A 22,639-nucleotide genomic window follows, 5' to 3' on the forward strand; every position below is an offset into this window, starting at 1 on the left:
TTACTCTCACTGATTAAATTAATAAGGCAATGGCGGTTACATCAGAGAACCAGCAAAAACATAATATTGTCTTGCTGATAACTAAAAAGTGCAACAGAAATGACAGACGAAAATGGCAGTACAGACATACTAACACGCAATTTACAACGGTTTTTTGGAGCCAGCAAACACGCATCGAGCACTATATCTAACCCTAACTTGAATAATTTCAAGCTACAGAAAAAGAAAAGTAACTAAAGCAAAAAAAAACAATATGATTTTCGCACAACGTATATAAATCTGAAAGAACGGCTACTCAACAAAACAATTAAACATGCAAATTTTCCAAATGTATACAACCAGAAAAATGGCTACTCAACATACCTGTTAACCTTCACAAATGAATGCAGGTTGCCCTTGAAAACTAAGTCCTCACTGCCTCCTTCAAACCCTTCTTTGCCTTCAAAAATGCCTTCAAAAACGCTGCCTCCTTCAAACCCTTCTTTACCTGCAAAAACACCTTCAAAAATGCCTTCAAAAATAGCATAACACTTGAACAAATGAGGGCTTTGGACTTTATCTTATCACGCATTAGTTTGTCCATCCCTTTGTCCCCTTTTTTCCACAACACGCAGAAAATGGTGGGAGCTCTACTCGTACATTCCACCTACCCACCTAACACGCGTGGGTTCAACATCTTCCCATTTTTCAATGCAGAAAATGGCAGAACATGTCTATTCTAGCTCCACAGTACGGATTGACTAACACGCGTGTTTGTCTCACATTTTACACTATCAATTTTGCAGTTAGCGATTGCGATTGTCTAACCTGTTACGGACTAACACATTGTACGAAAGGTCTATTTTGGAGCTATGGTGTCGGTTTTCATTGAACGGCTAGGATTGACAGTTTGACTGAGTAAGGACCCACCTATAAGTAGGACGTGCGAGACAACCACCATGGTTTGGAAGCCCACGACCTCTTTTTCCCCCCGTTTTGGTGTTTGAACATGGTCATCAACACTTGCCGCTGGATGTTTGTTTTCTATGGCTTTTAATGTGCATGTTAGGCACAACACATCGACCTGATCCGCAGCCCATGATCTGCCATTTTCTAGCATGTCCACATAGTTTCATGTGGGCCTTGATGTTTGAAATAGCTAACTCCAGGATAGCTCCACGTCATTTTCGGTGGGTCCAGCGCCTACACCAAATGGGCATGGTATGGGCTATGGTATGCATGGGCTATGCATGTCTTGAACATGTCTGCGATGCATGTTGTTGGTACGACAGGTCACTTTTGGAGCCAGAATAGACGCATCCCTTTTGTAGAGGCTGTATTTCGTCCTGTCCATGCAAAAATAGTTTTTTTAATAATTTAATAGAACTTTTGTAGGCGCCATATTTATCTCAAATGGACAAGCTATTGTTGCATCCACGACTCAGCCTGCTCAAAAAGAGCTGCAAGACAATTGATAAAATCTGGTCCATCCATTTTTGCTTTGTGTTTACATCACCATTATTTGCTATTTCCCTATGACAACACAACATGATGTACTACCCATGTCACACTTTTTCATGGGATTCTCTGCACAATAGATTGGCACCAATATAGGTAATAACTTGACACCTGTTGTGGTAAAAAAATTATGATAGATGTGCACGTTTAATATATTGATAAAACTTTGTGTGCAATAGGCAGACACAGAAGAGTTGTGAAAGGTTGATTAGGAAAAAAATTGGTATTTTTTTTGCAGAAATTTGTACAATACATAAGATTAGTTGGTAGGGCATTTAACAAATGATATTATTTGTACAAAAAAAGTCTCAATGGAGACATGGTAGGTTCAAATCAACTATGCATCCCCTTTAGGGATCCAAACATGACTGAAATAAAACCTTTTAATTGACTCAATTACCAACAAGTTCATGGGGGTTGACCCCACAACGTGATGGTTATCATGAGTTCGATACTCATGCTTTGTGCTAGTGATGGAGGTGGTATTGCGCATAGGTGTGTAGATGTTGCCCCGACTATTTCTGCAGGTAGGTACCTCTCGAGGAGGTGCGATAGGAGGTGGTAGAAGGAAGAATGGAGAGATAAGGAGAGATAATTTCAGGAAATGTACTCGGGGATGGGGTCCCTTTCTATGGTCCCCTTGGTTCAAGCTCCAGTCAAAAGTAGTCACCAATAATTTTTTATTTATTTTTATCAATATAGTGAGAGTGAGAGACAAAGAGGGGGGGAGGTATGGATAGAAAGAGGGGGAAATAGAGGGAATAAATAGATAGAGTTAGGAGAGGAAGATAAGGATGGAGATGGAGATGGAGATGGAGATACAAAACAAGAGGATATGGAGAGAAGGGTGGGGAGAGACATAGACAAAGAGAGGAGGGAGGGATATGCAGATCTAGAAGAGATAAATATATAGATGGGGAGAGAGAGGAACATGATGGGATATGAGGAGATATAAAGATAAAGATAGAGATAGGTAGTGATTTATAGGGGTAGAAAGATATTGAAACATAATGAGATAGATTTAGAGGGAGAGAAGGAAGAAGAAATATAGAAAGATATAGTGAGATAAAAATATATAGAGGTCTAGGAGGACAGAGAGGGAGAGAGATGAATGGATAGAGAGAGGAAGACATGTCGAAAGATAGAGGGATAAAGGGGAAGATAGAATGAGAAAGGAAGAGGGAGACAAAGGGATAGAGAGAGTTCGAGGGAGATATAAATATGGAGAGATAGGGAGTGATAGAGAGATATATAGGAATAGCGAAAGGGAGAGATAAAGATATAGGCGATGAGATAAAATGATGAAGAGATAGAGATATAAGTTAATATAGACAAAAGAGGGTGAAATAAAGGAAGATAGGGAGGAAGAGATAATAATATTATATTATTTTATTAACTAGTATCAACATTTAAAAAAACATATTTACATATATATTATTAAAATATAATATTATTATATTAATATATAATAACAACAATAATTAAAAATAATGAATATAAAATAATATAAGTACCAATATATAATATTATTATATAATTAATACATATATTTAATATAGTATTATATGTATTAATAATCTATGATTTTAAATTACATGTTTATCATATATAAATGATGAACATATTTATAATATTATAACTATAAACAAAGGGATAGAACTGACGAAAGGGAGGAGAGATTACATACCCGACCCTTGTGCTTTCAAAATATTCAAGCAAATATGACTGGCATGTGTAAAGCCAAACTCCACCATTTTTGCTAGCATCCAGCCTGCATCTGCCATGATGGGAGATTTGGAGAAAGGTATGGACTTCCATCAAAGCATAAATGGCAAAATAATTTTATCAGATGTTGTCGTTGCCATATTCCTGGTAGACATGTGCAAAATGTGCAAGCATAGACCAATAATGTGAACAATCTATTGGGATGCCTAGAAAAAATATGGTCTCATGGAATGCCATGATTGCAGGATATGCACCAACAAATTTTTTGGAAATGTTAATTCAAAAGACAAATTGAGAACACACAAATTATATGCAACACAGTATTTAACGTGGTTCACCAATTTGGCTACATCCACCAGAAACCAGAGCAGGTATTCTATTAGTATTCTTGCAACTTGCATACATAGGGCTTTGTCATCATATTTATACAATAGTCTTCAATAGAAGATGAAGGGACGGAGATGGGAAGGTGAAATGAAGAGTCAGACTTCACATCCCAACAATCTCCCACTTGAAGTTTGACTCATGCTGCAACTTCACATCTGAACAACCTCCCACTTGAAGTATATCCCTTGCTTTCCATTCTCAACCAATATCCAAGTGCAATCACTAAATCCCATGGTAATAAACAGGCTGAGAATCAATCACCATAGCTGGAATAGCAACCACAACTAATTGCTAAGTACATCCAATTAACCATACAACATCAATAAAATCATGACAACATATCCAACCCATGCAACAATTTTGTGTAATCCCTTCTTCCAACAAAACACACTAAAAACCATTGATGTGCAAAAAAAATAGAAGACACTTTTATAGTAGTCCACATGTTGCATGAGAAATGTTAACCAATACTTCAAATCTACCAAGCAACACTAACATAAAAGGTGTGGCATTAATCAAATCATAATGATCTGCAACCTACAACCAACGTACTGCAAAATCTCAGTTTACATCCTCCAAGTCCTCATGAAAAGGCCACATATTGCTATTAAAAAACAATAAAGTACAACAATAATAGATGACTTCAAAAAACTCTACGAAGAAACATCCATGCAAACCATATCTCATCCTTCTACCAACACCACCAAGTGCTCAGTTGTGTCAAGTATGATCTCCTTTACCTCCCCAAATGAAAGCATTAAGGACACCCAACCGACATGGATGTAAGCTCTTGTTATCAAGGAAGATCAAACTCAATATCATTCCAAAACTAGGAACCATCTCCTCCAAGGAGATAAATCTGCTGAGTAGACCAAGAGTAAGGACTAAGAATGCTCCTCCAGGATACACCAAGTCACAATGACTATGTCCAAGAAGAATCTCCTCTAGGTCCATAATGAACTCACATCCATCACTAGGTGTAGGCTCCTCGGTCTTCTTGTTGAAACCTCTAAAGAGATATTGTCTCAATAAATGTTCTCTAATCCCAAGAGAACTCTAGCCTCACCCAAGCCTCTTAGCTTTCAAAAGCACTTCCATGGTCAATCTGCCAATGTGCTTGATACTAAGAGCACTAACAAGACTGATGCCAAAACTCCCATTGCACGTCTGCATTACCTAGGAACAGAACATGACAACTTGATCTTACATCTTCACAAATGAAGACCACATGCTCCAATGAGAATAACCTGTCAAGAGAACCTGTATCATGCCAATGCTCTAATCTAGAATCAAGAGCCTACCATGGCATCTAAGAATCAACATCTCCAATCACATGAAAATAACCACCTCTTGACAAAAACTCACTACCAAAATAAAAAATATCCCACTCAATGATTATAACTTACAGCTGCAAATACCTTGTTGCCATCAAATTTACATCTTCTCTAAAAAACTTGTGATTGCCATCGCAATCAGGACACAAGAAAAAAAAATATCACAACCCATAGGCTTTGAGTGGTGCAGGAGCACCTAGGACTTAGGCTTATAGTCTTTTCTCAATTTTGTCTTGTACTAACCTTAGCCAAGTCAGTTACTTAATAAGGACTCCAGGAGGGTCCAAGGGTGAGTGTGATGAGTCAAGTGTAGGCCTAGTTGAGTTAGTTTCTTCCTAGGTTTGCATTTTTGTGCATAAGTAGTGGTTTGAGTAGGAAATTGACCTTCTTGATGGTCAAAAGTGCTAAAACTCCATGTGAGCATGAGTGAGGTTTTTAATAGTCTTAGGAAATCTTTAAAAGTCATGAGTAAAGACTTAGAATAGGTTTCATAGCTTGGAAAAGTAAAAAGTGCAAAATTGTAAAAGTTGTCATGACAACTTTTGTCCTAAAATGCTTAGCGATGGAGTTAGGGATAGCACAATACCCTATAATTCCTCCACACATGGGGAAGACTATAAGAACCTCCTCTTGCAAGGTTACCAAGGGTGGAGTTTTGTTTTTGTATGATCAACAATCTGAAACTACTCATTTTCGGACTGTTAGTCACTATTTTGGCTTATTTTGCTCATAATGTAAATACAAATGGATTGAATCCATTGATCCAGTAATGGATTGAGTTTCTTTGGTGTGTCTCAGCTTCATTTTCTTCATTTCAATCTTTGTAGATAGTGTGTGTTGGTGTTTTCATAGTTTTATTATCAAACAACCAGTTTTGGCTTGTGTATAGCAATTTTATGTAAAATGGTTGCCCCATAGAATCCCTCTGTGATACCATCATAGTCTATTGGGAAATGGAAGGAAACCACTTGTACAATGTACATATGTAGGGATAATTTCTGGAGGTGATGTTTGATATGGCTACCACCTTATTTTAGGTGAGTCTAGGAGCAACCCGACTAAAGAAGATGGGGTGAAATTTGAGTGCATAGTGCAGGGGTGAGCACAAAACCACAAACAAACCTTTTGGAGGGGTCCATAGAGTTCATACAAACTTTCCATTACAAGGAGAAGCCTTGAAAAGACCAAGAGATGTCCATTTCACTAAATTGACCAGTCACTGCTGGTTACTAGGCCTAGAAACCCTTGAAAACCCTCATTTTTGGGTTAGGGAATTGTACGGTGCGTTGAGAAACCAAAACCACTAAAATCACTTGGGGATAGGTGTATGATTGAAGAAAATCAAACCTTGTTGCAGGTTCTTTTGGACCGTTTTCCTCTAAGCCCTATAAAATTGGATTTTTGAGGCCTAATAGGGGCTCATTCCTTGTAGCCCTTTTCTAGGCAAAATGGTGAAATCAGTAAGAAGAAGAATGATTGCAAACCATAATAGGACCCAAATGGAATTCATTACATGCTAAAAGACACCTCCACTCCTTTGCAACAACTCACAATAGCAGGAGGTGAATTTGACAAGTTGAAGACAAGACAACCAGAATGAGCAAATGGGAAACACTTTGAATTGGTAGGTTTCCTAGTGAAACACTTGATGCAAACACCTTGAGTCTAGCAAGAAAAAATTCCTAGAAGAGATTGAGAATGACTTGGAGGTCTTAGAGAATAGCTAGATCTGGAGAGGTTGGTGGAATAGAGCAACACTAACTAGGCAGAGTGAGAGCAAGCTAGGTGAACCCCATCATTGAGGAGCTCCCACTGGTTGAAATTATCATCAAGACAGGTTCTTCTACTATTTATGAATTCACACAAAACAATACTCTATCTTCAACCAAAAAATGTGTCCTCATGTTTGCAGACCCACTACTCTGTTCTTCCCCTCAAGCCATTTCTTCTACAACCACCATATGTATTACGAAAAGCTCCACTCTAGTTTCCTTTGCCAATATAGGGATCCAAGACCTATCTCACACTCCATGACAATGCATCCTTCCAACATTACTGCCTCAAAATAGCCTGCCTAGAATTTGCATCTACGTAGAACAACATATTCATCATAACTCAGACCATAAATCTGAATTCGCCCACTTCCATTGGTATCCTACAAACAAACTCTTTCACTCATGTGCTATAATAGAAGAAAATAAAAAACCTTCTAGAAAGCCTCATCCTTTTTGAAGTTTCAACACAAAAAAAAAACAAATTAGGATTTTTCCTGAGTGTAAAAACAATCCCAATCATATCACAACTGGAAAGTATGATCAGCAAAAATCCTTTTCAACTTGAGATTCTTCTACTAATTTCTTTATTGCACAGATTCAAAAGAGGACACAGCCTAACTATTTTAGATTAGAGAAATTTTCAGTTCCATTTGAAATATTTTCCATAAGATCTTTTCAGAAAATCAGTTCTGCTCTCTTTTAAATTGTCAGTGCCTGAACAATTTTTAAAAGCATTTTCATTCAATTTTATTGTGGAATTTCATATTACACTCTGCACTCCATCCTCTTATTCACTTTCTATTTCCTATCAAATTTGTTTCTTTTTTTTTCACTATGCATTCCTTTCATTTTACTGAATTTTCCCTATCTTTGCTCATGTGGTCTCTTCATCTCCTCATGCCTGCACACTACTCTTTAATTCCTTACGTAACTCCTCATATTAATCAATTAGACTGTAGGTATCACAATATTCTACCCCATGTGACAGCCCACCTGGTTATGGGGACAATCTCTCAGTTACCATATATTTGGCTGTCGTGGCAGAACAGAGCATCTAGTCTTGAAAAACTTTATGTTGCCCTTTCACTATTCATTCCTGCCCTACTCTCCTTCAAATTTCAAGCTCTGATACCAATTGTTAATTCAAAAGAAAAATTGGGAACACACAAATTATACACAACATGGTATTTAACGTGGTTCACCAATTTGGCTACATCCACCAGAAAGCAAAGCACAAATTCTATTAGTATTCTTGCAACTTGCATACATAGCCTGCTTTGCCCTCATATTTATACAATAGTCTTCAATAGAAGACAAAGGGACAGAGATGGGAAGGTGAAATGAAGAGTCAGACTTCACATCCCAATAGGAAATGGTTTTGAGACTTTCAAGAAATTACAATTGGTAGATGTAAACCTCGATTCCATAGCATTTAACAACATCTTTCTTGCTTGTGCCAAAGTAGGGATTTCAATCACCCCTCCTGGTGCAGGAGTACCTAACCCAAACATACACAAGGAGGTTAAAGATCATGCCATGAATCATTTCACTCATATTTGAGTTTATATGGTCATTTTAATGTATTTTGAGTCATTTTGTGAAGCATTGTAAGACATTTGCTCAAGATGTGTATTTGACTCCTAATATGGTCTAGGAGGTCACATTGTGCAAATATTCCCATGGAAGGGTAAATAGGATGTATAAGTTTTTTTTGAGTCCATCTAAATGTATTTCAAGTGCACACACAAAGATTAGGGGTCATATTTATCAAAATGTCAAAATTGTCAATTGTGTAAAAAATGTTGTCAAGCACAAATTGCATTATAAAGTTGCAAACCAAGGATGTAATTGGTCTTGGGTAGTTGTAACTACCATATGGATGTGTGGTGGTTATAAAAACTGATATTTGGTAGAATCCAATGGGTGTGTGTAAGATTGGAAGAAGGAAATGAATAACATTTGAAGTTTTTACACACTCCACATTGTTTTCTGGTTATAGCAATCTGATCATTCACATTTTTATTTATGAAAAATCATTTGTATCCATTGGAAATGTATTGGATATAATAATGGCATGAGTTAAATCTATTTTCCCTTTGGTTTCAATTAATTTCAATTAGTTTGAAGCAAGTTATGCAAGATTTGGTGAAAACTGTCAAGAAAACCCTCCAAATTGGGGTTTGTGGAGAGTTTCACTAAAATATTTTGAATGCACCATTGGAAATTGTTTTAAATTTGGTGTTTGATATAGGGTTGAATTATCTTTCAAATGAATTCAGTTTCAATGTGATTGGGTAAGTATTTCATGAGATATTTGATGCCCTAGGCGGGATTGGGAATGCAAATTTCTTGTTTTTTCTGTAATAGTCAAAATGGTCTCAGTGCAGAGACCATATCTTACATTTCCACCGTTGGATCATTCTCAAATTTGGATATGGCTTTCAAAAACTAGTTTTATACAGCCTCACCGAAGCAATCTTTAAAATATGTTCGGGTTTGAAAGTTATTAATAACTGAGTATGGGATATGGCTTTCAAAACCTAGTTTTATACAGCCTCACCAAAGCGATCTTCAAAATATGATCGGGTTTGAAAGTTATTAATAACTGAGTACGGGTATATCAAACTATCACTAATTGGGACAAAATAATGCACTATTTGGGTCTTTAATAATGTTTAAAGGGCTATAAATGATATGATGGATTGATATTGGATTGGTTGGTTGATGGTAATATTTTTAGATGCCTCAAACATATAAAGGTTGTAGATTGATGATTATTTTTGGGTCATTGAGCACCCTAGGAATGGGACTCCACGTTTGATTTGGGGTTCTTGGTTGGTTTTTCATGATGCTCTGCATCACCTCCACAAGCAAAGGTGATTGGGAGGGCCATGGTGGTTAGGCTATTGACCATTTACATAGTCTAGCTTTTCTCCACTGACAAAGATCAATCCCTCTATTTCTAGAAAAAAATGGGTCTCCTTAGTGTAGCGGAGGTGGAACACGGCTGATTCTTGTACTGGAGTTTCCTACAAGAATAGAGTATGACTATCCATTAAAGTTATACACCCAAAACAAATTTTATCAAGCAAAGTCTCAAACATCTGGTAGACATGTGCAAAATGTGGATATAGAGATAAAGCGCATGGTTACTAATAAAATATCCCAAAAGAAATCTTACCTCATGGAATGACATGATAGGTAGCAGGAAATAAACAAAATGGATCTATTGAGGATAATAGAGACTCTCAAGCAAATAAATATGATCCTCAGTTTAGGTGGGATGGAACAGGGCTGATTATTATACTGGAGTGTGTCAAATCACCCACAACTCTTCCTCACCAATAAATGAAAAATAACAATGGTTAAAGCAAGTCAGTCCTCCATTCAATGGAAATGATGCCTAACATGATATTGTGAAAAGCCCCGGGACAACAAGTTTAAGGGCTTGTTGGTTAACAGATTTATCCTCAATAATGATATGTGTATTGGACTCTATACCCCTTTCTAATGATCAAATCAGTAATCAGTAGTTGGGTAAACTCGAAATAATCTCTCTAAGAATTAAGGTACAACTCCCTTTTTATGATATTCAATGAATGATTTCAAACGGAAAATAAAATTGCAAGCATCCACATAGACATGTTATGAATGTGATCTTTCATGAAATAAATCTCAATAAATAAAGCACACACACTCTGTCCAACTTATAAACCAACCAACTGCACTTGAATATATGATGAATTTCCAAAGGAATAAACAACTATCACACTGAAAGATAAATCCACACAGAAATTTATTTTCATCCATTCATTCTATTCATAGATAAAAAGTCTTTCTCAAAACATCATATATCAAAATATAATTATTAAATCTATAAGCCCCCCAAAAAACTCTCAAACATTTTCAAAGTCATTTTTAAACTTATATATAGCCAATTATAGGCTAACTATCTTTGAAGCACAGAGTCACTTAACTCTACCCTAACTAAAATATAGTTTTTGCATAATTAAAACTATTTTAGAACATATTTAAAGAAACTAAACAAGAGGCCAAAATATTCTTGCATGATCAAGGTTGGTGGTGTGATGTGGAACCTCCAGACTAGTTCTGTGTTGCGGCGGTGACACATTTCCACTCCAGATGAGCTATAGAGAAGTTCTGAATGACTGCAAAGTTAGGAAGCCCAATATGAACAATTTGTTTCTTCCATACTTCCTTATCCTACCTAACTTGTGCCACCTTGTTCGCATGATTGTCTAGATAATTGATGTAGAGGGTTAACAGAGACTCTATTTTTGCCACCCTAGAGAAAACTTTTGTTGTCAATATTTTTGCCTCTTTTACATAACCAATCTTTTCTTTGAAAGACTGAATTATGGTATCAGTAGCCTCTATGGTTTTACCATCATCTTTTAGTCATTTGGCATCAATACATTTTATATTATTCTTCATTGATAGAGTGAGTTGTGTTAACTCTTTTAACAACTTAATGGATTCGTCATGTCCCTATTTGACAATTGAATTCCTCCATTCTATGCTTTTCTTCCATACATATAACACATTATCATCTAAGATAGGCACATCTTTCTCTACCAGAAATTTCATTACACCATACTTTTAAATTTCACTCATTTGAGTGATAACTGTCGTCCATTTGGCTTCTTCCTTTTTCCATGAGGCCATTTTTGTTTCCAACTCTTTGATCACCACCATGGTATCTTCATATACTCTTCTCAAATCTTTAATGTATCATGTACCTTCTTAAATCACTCCTTCTAACAAATCAAGAAATATCGTAGTTACCATTTTGCTTCTTTGAATCTGACCCAGCATATTTTGATTGATTGGGGATTTGAGGTCAAAAGACGTAGGTAGTTGAGTTATTGGTTGAGGGTTGGGATGATGAATTACTTCAATGTATTCAACCATTAACCTCAATGTCTTCTTCAACTCTTGTTTATCTTTTTCATCCTTCTAAGTCCTACTGATTATCTTTTTGGTAGATGCTTCCAAGTGATGTACATCTATAGCTCTTGAGGTAGTCCCCAGGTTAATCTTTTCAATAGTAAAACTATTTAGCTGTGGAGTTTTCTACCTCTTCATCTATTACTGGACATGCTACCTCTGCAATCCAATTTCCCGTATCTGGATAAAAATCCACCCTTGAAGTAGTTTTCAATTTCTTGGACTTGGGGGTTTTCCCTAAACATTTTCTTACCATGTCTTCAATCGGTAGAGATATTGGTACCATATTCCTTTTATTTCTACTAAAATAAGTCTCCAACCATCGAGGGGTATTGGCTGCATCACTTTTATCTGGAGGAGCCTGGTTGGGTGTCACAGTGATTACCACGATAGTGCTTATAGGATCTGACACTTCTTTAATTGGTTTTCTCTATATCAATATGCTCCACAATAGGTGTTTCTTGGTTTTGATCGGCCAATGTATCCTCAACCTCTTGAAGTGCCTCTAAATCAATGACCACCTTAATGTTTGGACTTCTCTTGATTTTACTCTTACTCCTGGATCGAGTCGCATAGATAGGTAGTTGGCTCATAGAGGATTTCTTTGATTTCTTGGTAGTTGTACCTTCAATTTTAGCTTTAATAACACCTGCACCAAAAGATTAAACATATTCATTCGATGAAATATTTAGGTCCTATGAAGGAGGGTCTTTGATCATCACTTTTCCAATCCTTTGGTCCCTTAACCATTTTTTAGTTCTTCTTATCATAGGGAATGTCCTGAGCCGGATATGATCTTCTTCATCTTTATCCCAATCAATCTCTGGGATAGGACGACCCTAAACCTTTTCAACATATTGCGGGTCTACCACATCCTCTCCTACATCTGTAAACCTAGAAATATTCATCTCCAATTTGAGAGTAACAATTTGGTTTACAGTGAACCTAGACCACATTCTCCTTCTGACTTCAAATTCATCATAGCAATCCTCCCAAAAATCCTCCAATTGAGGAATCATGCATAAACATTACTGTCAAAATTTGGGTAAGCTGTATAATACTGCAAATTAAACTTTTTGAACTCTGCTTCTAGATTCAGAGCATCAGAAATTGACTTACAAATATAATACCCCGACTCAATAGGGAAGGAAACACTTTAATTTAGCCTTGCTATTGTTTTTCCTATTAATGTGAGCCAATTGTCTACAAATTTGAATCAACACAAAATGGTCTAAGGCATACCATGGCAATCTGAATGGCTCACCTTCAAAACCTCCCACCCTAATATAAAATCTAGGAAACTGAATGAAGTAATTTTCATAAGTATTTATTAACTGCATAGCTTCATCTAACAGTCTTCTATTGACAATTCCCTACAACTCATGAACCAATCTTCCTATAAAAACATCATTCACCCTTCTAAAATTTTCATGACATCTCTGTAACTACAAATGAGGGTGATACTCATAAATATTCATTCCTTTGGTGATGTAGAGAATCATGGAAAACCAACTCACAAACAAGGATTTTACTGATCCAATCAACATTTCAATTTGTTTATCATCTATTTCTTTATAATAGAGGCATAATCAATAACCAATCAACCATATCAAACAACATAACTATCCCAATCCATCATTAGGATCCAATCTTCCAATAGTCACATAAACATCCAATCAGAAATTTAACCAAGCCCTTACTTCCTTAAGGCATCTTAAGCATTCAACCAATCATTACAATATCATTCCATCCATATGTTTCAAGGTCACATTCATAACTCATTTCTGATTTCAAGAATCATAAACTATTCAACAAGTTCTTACCTTCATACCCTTAAACCACATGTATCTTGATCACAACATAAAAGAGATTACTTAATCCACATCCAAGAACCATTTAAAATACAACTCCATATCCTGATCATATTCAAGCCACAACACCTAAATCTAATCATAAACAAGAACTTGACAAGCAACTTTCATTAGACCATCATTTCACAACTTTGATAGTATAGAACTTTGTTGCTCATAACTTTCATAACAGACATCAGTTGGCCAATTACTCGGGTGAGAATGTTGAGAACTAGATTTTAAACAAAATATCAAAAATTCATAAAGATTCAAAGGTTAATTTGCAAGTTATGCCCTGTTAAAATGTGGCGACTGATCAGCAAAGTACTGTACACTCAGCATGTATCCTTGCTCGAGAAATTTTTTTTTTGGGTATTTTTTTTATGAAAACCGACATTATAATAAAACCCTAAAAAGGCCGACTTTGTTTGTGGCCCTAAAAATGCATGTTATAAGGGGCTGGGATGCTTAAGGCATTGTAAGGTTGATGTACTATTTTTGCTAGATAATAAGAAAGATTGGACGGCTGTGTATGGTGGACGTAACCCATTCTGGGTGAACCACGTTAAATCTCTGTGTTATCTGTGTCCTGTTTTATTTCTTTATCTTTTGTATTTAAATCTGCATATAATTGTTAGTTCATATTTTCTTTGGATCTACTTGAAACCCTAACATGCCCCCCATATTGAGACCCATTTTTACTTTCATAAAACAAGGGTTTTGTGACAATTTTAACAAAAACCACTAGAACTTTCATTCAAATTGGTGCCAAACACCATGACTATCACCTTCAACATGTAGATTGGGTGACAGGCAGAGGTATAAAGTTACTCCACTTACAATGCCTTCCTCCAACCTTGTCACCATGACTAAAATTTGACCATTACATGAAATATATAATATCTTTCCCTCTATAACTAATTAACTACTCCTTTAGGACCGAATCGAAACTTTTTACATCAATTTTTGCAACTTTTTTGCAATGTTGCACTTTGCAACTTTTTGTCAATTTTTGTATTTTTGACATAAATGACTCTAACCGTTACATGGATACTTTTAACACTTCAAGAGGGACCAAATATGATATATTACATTCAATTTTATCCTTCCTTGGGCACTTTTTCATACTTTGACCCTATTGACCAAATATTGACCTTATGAGGACCTAGTTGAATAACTTTTACAATTTGGGTTTCCATAGCCTTACATTTGGATTCAATTGGACTAAAATGCAATTAAATTTCTCATTTTATAACTTTGACTCTCATGGAACCTCCTGCTACATAGGTGCTCTTGCACCATACTCCCGACCTTGAAATGTTTCCAAGCCTCTTGGAAACATGGGTACAATGACCTGCAAGAGAAAAAATTAGTTTGAAATCAATATTACCTTTTCCTTCATTCACCTTCTTTGCCTCTTCATTCCTCTTGTCTTCCTTCATCTTCTCTATGCCTCTGCTACCATCAATTTCACTTTTAAGTACACAGGACTGCCCTTGTATCTACCTCCTCAGTGAGTCCTATTAATGGAGTATGTAATGGCTACCACACAGGCTGCTTTGCCAATCACAAGTCCACCTCTCCTTTGATTCTTCACCTCACCAACAAACAACTCACCTAGGAGTCCTTCCCTTGCCTCTCTCCCTAGTCTTTTGGAAACCAATGGACCATCCCATGGCCCTAATAGACCTTCCTTGTGTACCCACACACACACACACAAACAACTTCCTCTTGCAGCTAGATGGATAAGCGCCTGGAACCAAACTCATTAGCAACACAAAACAACAACATCTTACTCAGCTCAAAACTTTTTTTGAGCTCTGATACCAATTTCATGCAAAGAATAATGGGAAACCAACTCACAACCAAGGATCTTACTGATCCAATCAGCATTCCAATTTGTTTATCATCAATTTCTTTATAATAGAGACATAATCAATAACCAATCAACCATATCAAACAACACGACTATTCCAGTCCATCATTAGGATCCAATCTTGCAATAGTCACATAAACATCCAATCAGCAATTTAACCAAACCCTTAATTCCTTAAGGAATCTTAAGAACTCAACCAATCATTACAATATTATTCCATCCATATTTTTCAAGGTCACATTCATAACTCATTTTTGATTTAAAGAATCATAAACTATTCAACAAGTTCCTAGCTTCATACCCTTAAAACACATGTATCATGATCACAACAACATAAATCAAATTACTTAATCCACATCCAAGCACCATTTAAAATACCAACTCCATATCCCGATCACATTCAAGCCACAACACCAAAATTTGATCATAAACAAGAACTTGACAAGCAACTTGCATTAGACCATAATTCTGCAACTTTGATAGCACAAAATTTTGTTGCTCATAACTTTCATAGAAGACATCACATGGCCAATCTCTCAAGTGAGAATGTAGAGAACTAAGTTTAAAACAACATATCAAATATTCCTAAAGATCCAATAGTTCATTTACAAGTTATGCCCCCCATACTGAGACCCATTTTTACTATCATTGAACAAGGGTTTTGTGATAGTTTTAACAAAAAACACTAGAACTTTCATTATAATCGATGAGAAATGCTTTGATTGCATTCAAAAAAAAATTAATTCAATATAATATCATTTGAAATAGGTTTAATACTCCATTCAATCCAATAAAACATGTAAACATCCATTAAAACAGGGAATCCACGTGTCTGTCAGCAAAATAACAGTTAAAGGTTACACAAAACAAAATACATCTTCATTACTTCTTCCAAAACCATTATAAATATTTGATCTTCATGGTGTATACTTCCTTCATTTCATACCATTTCATCCATCCCTGATAAATTACATTCAAATTGCTGCCAAACACCACGATTGTCACCTTGAACCTGGAGATTGGGTGATAGGCAGAGGTATAAAGTTACTCCACTTACAATGCCATCCTCCAGCCTTGTCACCATGACTCAAATTCGACCATTACATGAAATATATAAGATATTTCTCCCTATAAATTATTAAATACCCCTTTAGGACTTAAGGGAAACCTTTTACATCAATTTTTGCAACTTTTTGCAATGTTGCACTTTGCAACTTTTTGTCAATTTTTGTATTTTTTGACATAAATGACTCTAACCCTTAAATGGATACTTTTAACACTTCAAAATGGACTAAATATGATATATTACATTGCATTTATCCTTCCTTGGGCACTTTTTCATACTTTGACCCTATTGACCAAATATTGACCTTATGAGGACCTAGTTGAACAACTTTTACAAGCTGGCTTTCCATAGCCTTGCATTTGGATTCAATTGGACTCAAATGACTTTAATACATAATGAGTGTCTCAAATTAAACTAAATTTCTTACGTTATAAATTTTGATCTTCTGGAACCTCTTGGTGCATAGGTGCTCCTACACCATTTGGCTAGTGGTTCATGATACAATCCTTGCCATGGTCTTATACAAGCTAAACAATAGAAAAGATAGGAAGACATATATAAATTTTTATTTCTAAGACAATTACTTAGGCCGTCATGAAGTCTTTTAGCAATGAGTTCTACCTAGTCTAAATACTGCTCTCCTTCTAAAAGCACTTGGATGAAAAAGTATATCCTATCTTCCCAAAAGAAGGCATGTTGGCTACCTTTCACTCTATGCAACTAGAATTGCAATATCTCTTACCTCCTTAATAAGGTGTTCTCTTGTTAACAGCTTGGGCAACCTCTAACCACTTTTTTGGAATTTTAGAAGCTAGTTATTAGCAATTACACTCCTATATTGGGCGATCTTCTCAAAAAAGAAACTATAGGATGAAGTTACGGTCTAGTCTGCATAAGGTTCTTTTGGAGGAATATTCATTACGACCATTATGGTCTCCCTATTTACATTCAACTGGTACACCCCCATCTATAGACCTAATGCACCTATGTTCTAGATCATACCTATTCACACATTCAAGAACCATTTTTGGGCATTGCACGACCATGGGAAAAGAAATGACTTCTATAAGCCCACTATTAACAATTTTCTCCATCATAGGGGAACTTTTATGATTTCTAGCTCTTTCTAAAAAGTCTTCTAGACCAGCTTGAGCTAAATAAGTATCCCCAAATTCAGGTAAAGAACATGTGAGACTAGAGGTCGACCCTAATTTTGGAGAGACATGCCTCATGGTGATGATTTAAACAAATATAAAATGAAGCAATAAACCCAACTAAAAAAATGTAGGAAATTCAACTAGCTTCCTTCTATGGCAAAGAAATAAGAGAGATGACATGAAATTTTAGAACTCACCTTTCATACAAATTGAATCCCTTGTAACCCTAAAGAAGAGAACTAATTACCTCCAGTGTTGAATTCCTTTCTTGCCAATTTTAGCTTCTTAATGACAGAACAATTTATTTGAAATCTATAAAAGGCTTAAAATCCGGCTTCATAATTGCCATGCTTCAAAAATCAAATCCACTCGTGCTGGGTTAATGTTGAAGTGACATAATTATGACACTTGCATTAATTACAAGTCACTCCGCTCAAGGAACTTACTGTGTAATGATCACTTTTATTTATGCAAACTTTTTTTAAAATTGAAGTTCTTGAGGTTCCCAGAATATTCCTCCTTTCCTTAACCATTTCCCTCCATTGATTACCAACCTTTATATTTGCTAGCATCATGGGCTTTGAACTTACGAAGGTTTGAACCGAGATGAAGGGTTCAATGGTTCAAGTTCACTCACCTCTGAGATTCCTCTTGCATACTTAAAATTTACTTTAACAAGGACTCGACACATACACATAGGTTCAAGCAGAAGGTTAAAACAGAACACTTCAACATATAAAGGCCAAAACAAGAGGGATTTATAATGAAACAACATTGGTATGACATTAATGTATTCTATTTTTTCTTGAAAAGGAAATTATGGAAAAAATTAAACATGTGCAAAAATAGGGGTAACAGGGCTAAGATTTGTTGAATCATCGTACAACCCTCTCTATAGTTTTCAATCAGTGATTTTAAAATGCAGGGTGTTCATTTCATATAAAGAAACACCTTCAGTGTAATGATCTGTTATGATAAAATAATTTTTAAAATGGTGAGATTTGTATACACTTTGGCCATCCCTCTTCCAAAAAAATGCAATATTTATTCTACTTACAACATTATCGAGCCCAACATATCAATTTACTATTTTCTTTTTATTATTACATTATATAAATATGTACATTATTGTATCATAATATAATATTAGTATTTTGTTTTTATCAATTAGTATTTTGAATGTTGGTTTTTATTTTAACATTTTCTGCTTTCTTATTTATTTATTTTCTAATTGATTTAATTCATTTTTTCTTTCTTGAATTTGCATGTTGATTTATTTTATGTACTATTAATTTTTAATAGTATTATTTTTCTCTTAAATTATAAAATATTTTTAATGTTTTAAAAATATTTAACTTGTAATTTGCTTTTAATTCATGTCTCTCATTTCTTGTCTTTTTCTTTTGCTTATTAATCTTAATTTAACAAATTGTTTGTTTTGTCTTTCTTCCTTACATTTATTTTTTCTTATCTATTTTTTCAACTATTTTACTTTCTTGTTAGAGGATGATATCATTTTTTAACTTATTACTTTCTCTTAATCTACTTATTTCTTAATTAACTCACTTCCTCTCTCGTAGACCACAACCTTTATAAAGTTGTTTCTACAATCCATCTCTCCTTTATTCCTCTCCATTGAGTGTGATCCAAACTTCAATGTTTATCCAAAGAAACATAAACTTCTAATACTGATAACTATTATTCATTTATAAGTTGAATTAAATAAATAAAAAAACTATGAAATTAATTTTATCCTTTTAAAAGGTTTCGCTTTATTTATAATGTTTTAAATTTATTTTTTCTTCAATTTTTTGATATTAAGTAAATTTTTACCTTTAACAGTTTTAATATAACTAATTTTCATTTTAATAATTTTTAAAATACATTTTTATGTTCAATTTAATAATGATTTTTTATTGTTAATATTAAATATATTTCTAGGTACATATTTTACTTTTATTTCAATTCTAATAAAGTAAAAAAAAAATAATTTAATTAAACTATGAAATTAATTTTTTCCTTTAAAAGGTTTCACTTTATTTGTAATCTTTTAAATTTATTTTTACTTCAATTTTTTGATATTAAGTAAATTTTTAGCTTTAACGGTTTTAATATAATTAATTTTCTTTTTAATAATTTTTAAAATACATTTTTTATGTTCAATTTAATAATGATTTTTTATTGTTAATATTAAATATATTTCTAGGTACATATTTTACTATTATTTCAATTCTAATAAAGTAAAAAAAATTAAATTTAATTATTTGTCATCTTAATAAATTTATTGTTTATTATTAGATTTTTTAAATTAATATTTTTTTTGGTAAAAGGTCAGAGACCCAAATATTATATTGATATGAGATAAAAGATACATTAGAAGGATACACTGGAAGCCAAAGCTCCCAAAATGCATCAGGAGATAATTACAAACTTCTATAGATGACCAAAACAAAACTAGCCTCAACCATATCTGCATATCCTAGGAGCAAACACTTCCAACAGACCATATACATCAACAAAACTAACTGAAGATACATCTGAATTAGTATGAGAAAACCATATACATCAAAATCCACTAGCCATATACAGAAAGAAACCAACATCAAACTATCACACAACAGAAGACGCGGAGGCCACCCCTGCATCAGCCATCTTAGCCTTGCCCTTTCCCGACGGGGAGCCACTTGATTGAAGAGGTAGATGGTTTGAGGTGCATCGGATGAGAAGAAGCACAACATCAAACAATGCAAAAGCATCTCCCAAAACATTTCAGGGAAGGACCCCAGCTAGGTTATGAACCTCCCTTCAGAATTAGATACGATCACGGCCTTCAAGACCAATTTTGAGGATGTCTAAACAGTCTTACCATCTCCATCTTATTGTCAAAGAAATGTACCGAGATTAAACCACCGATCCAAGTAGCAGAACCATGAAGATTATACTTGCTTATAGCAAAATCCAACCCATCACCATCTACAAATTTTGCCTTGATACACTTACGAGCTATCTTCAAAATTATCTCATACTCTGGTAGAACATCAAAGAGGTTGGAAAGGAGCACATAAACAACCTGTGAGTGATACAGGGATCTAGGCGCCCATGGAATGAGAACCCCATCACTAATTATGCATCTGATCACCCTCTCAATCACCCTTGGAAAAATGTTGAAAGGGACCCTAAAATGGTGACTGGGGTAGGCCAAAGAAATAGGGAACTCCCACTAGTTGATGAGTATCATGATTCACATGTTGAGAGGTCTATAATCCATCGTCAACCCACAAACACCACGACGGACATAGTGGAATAGCACTCTGCACCCAAATGTAAACAACAAGCTGAATGAGAAGCTACTCAATTCAACCCCCTTTAAAAATCCCTCAACACTGATAGAAATTATGACTCCCTTCATTTAATGAAGATTTCCTTTGGTGAGTCCTTAGTCGAAAGATTAGCCAATCCTACGAAATGCTCTGCAAATGTGTTGGCAGATCATGGTGTTGGTGACTCCCAACCACTGTAAAATCCAATGCCACATATAATCTACCAACACATGCAAAGACAACAAAGCAATCTACCACCAAGGCAGCTTGCATGTAGCCCCAGTCATTTGTAAATGATGGGAAGAAAAGAAACTACTGCCAGGACCTCCTGTATTAAAAATAATGCAGGTTGAATAATGAGGCTTGGTAAAACACATGAACAAACATTAGATGGAGACACATGTTACAATAATCCTTGGGAAAAAGAACAATACATATCCTCTCTAACCATTATTGGCAATAGCAAGGGGGAAAGAAAAACTAAACCTTACTTGGCATTCTCAATTTCCTCGGCCAACTTAGCCATGATTGTTTGTTCCTTAATTTTTTTAATAAGCTCCATTCCATCCAATAGCCTCAAAACCGAATCCAGGGTAACCCCCAAGTTGGCCAAGATATCTGCAAGTTGGTTTTCCTCTCTGAAAAAATGACTAACCTTGAAAGCTTGAAATCTTGGCAGAAGTCTCCACACTTCCCCTAGGACATATTGCAAATCCCAGTTAACAACTTTCTTAGAAACAATGGCTGAGGTGATGATCTAGGCATCACCCTCGATATGCAACTTTGAGATCCCCAAACTAATTGCCAACCTAACCCCTTCTAGTAGGGTTGAGGCTTCTGCCATGCTATTTGAGCCATCTGGTAGTCTGGCCAACAATGCTTTCTTGATATGGCCACCATGGTCTCGAATCACACAACCAACTCCTGATCTACCTGGGTTCCTTCTAGACGCTCCATCAAAGTTGAAATTTATATATGATTTGGATAGCCTCTCCCACTTGACCTCCCTATGATGTTTCAACTTTGGAATCTTCCCAATCAATACACCCTTAAATGGGATACAAATTTTCCTCCACTTATTCAAAATGATATTGTCGCTTGATGAGAACAATGAAGACAAAGTCTTGGTTCTCATTATAAAGGCATTTACATTCTCTAAGATACATTTTTCAATCTGCACGCACACATCTCCAACCTTAGAACAGTCCTTCCTGAAAATCCTTTTATTTCTCTCCCACCAAATTCCCCAGGCTACAAATGAAGGAGCTATCTTCCATATTTCTGCAAGAAAGGAATCTCTGTGAAGAAGTGGCCCCCCGACCAACATCAAGGATAAGGAGTTCAAGAGAGGCCCTTCCCATCTGAGCTTTACCAACACCCAAGTCCAACACTCCTGAGAAAACTCACACGAGAGAAAAAGATGGCTTGTATCTTCCCTATCTTTACCACACAATACATACAAAAATCTGGTAGAAATCCCTAATCTAGAAAGTCTATCACCTATTAGTATTTTGTTGTTAAGGGCCAACCAAAGGAAAGACCTTGCCTTCAGGAGGATGGCATCATGCCAACAAAACTTGTACTCCCTCTTATGAATATCCTGCATCCCTTCAGTAAATGCTTGATACCCCTCTCTAACTGAATATCTGCCACTTTTACTTTTGGACCAAATTAGTCTATCACT

The sequence above is a fragment of the Cryptomeria japonica genome, chromosome 3, assembly GCF_030272615.1.
Source record: "Cryptomeria japonica chromosome 3, Sugi_1.0, whole genome shotgun sequence".
NCBI lineage: Eukaryota > Viridiplantae > Streptophyta > Pinopsida > Cupressales > Cupressaceae > Cryptomeria > Cryptomeria japonica.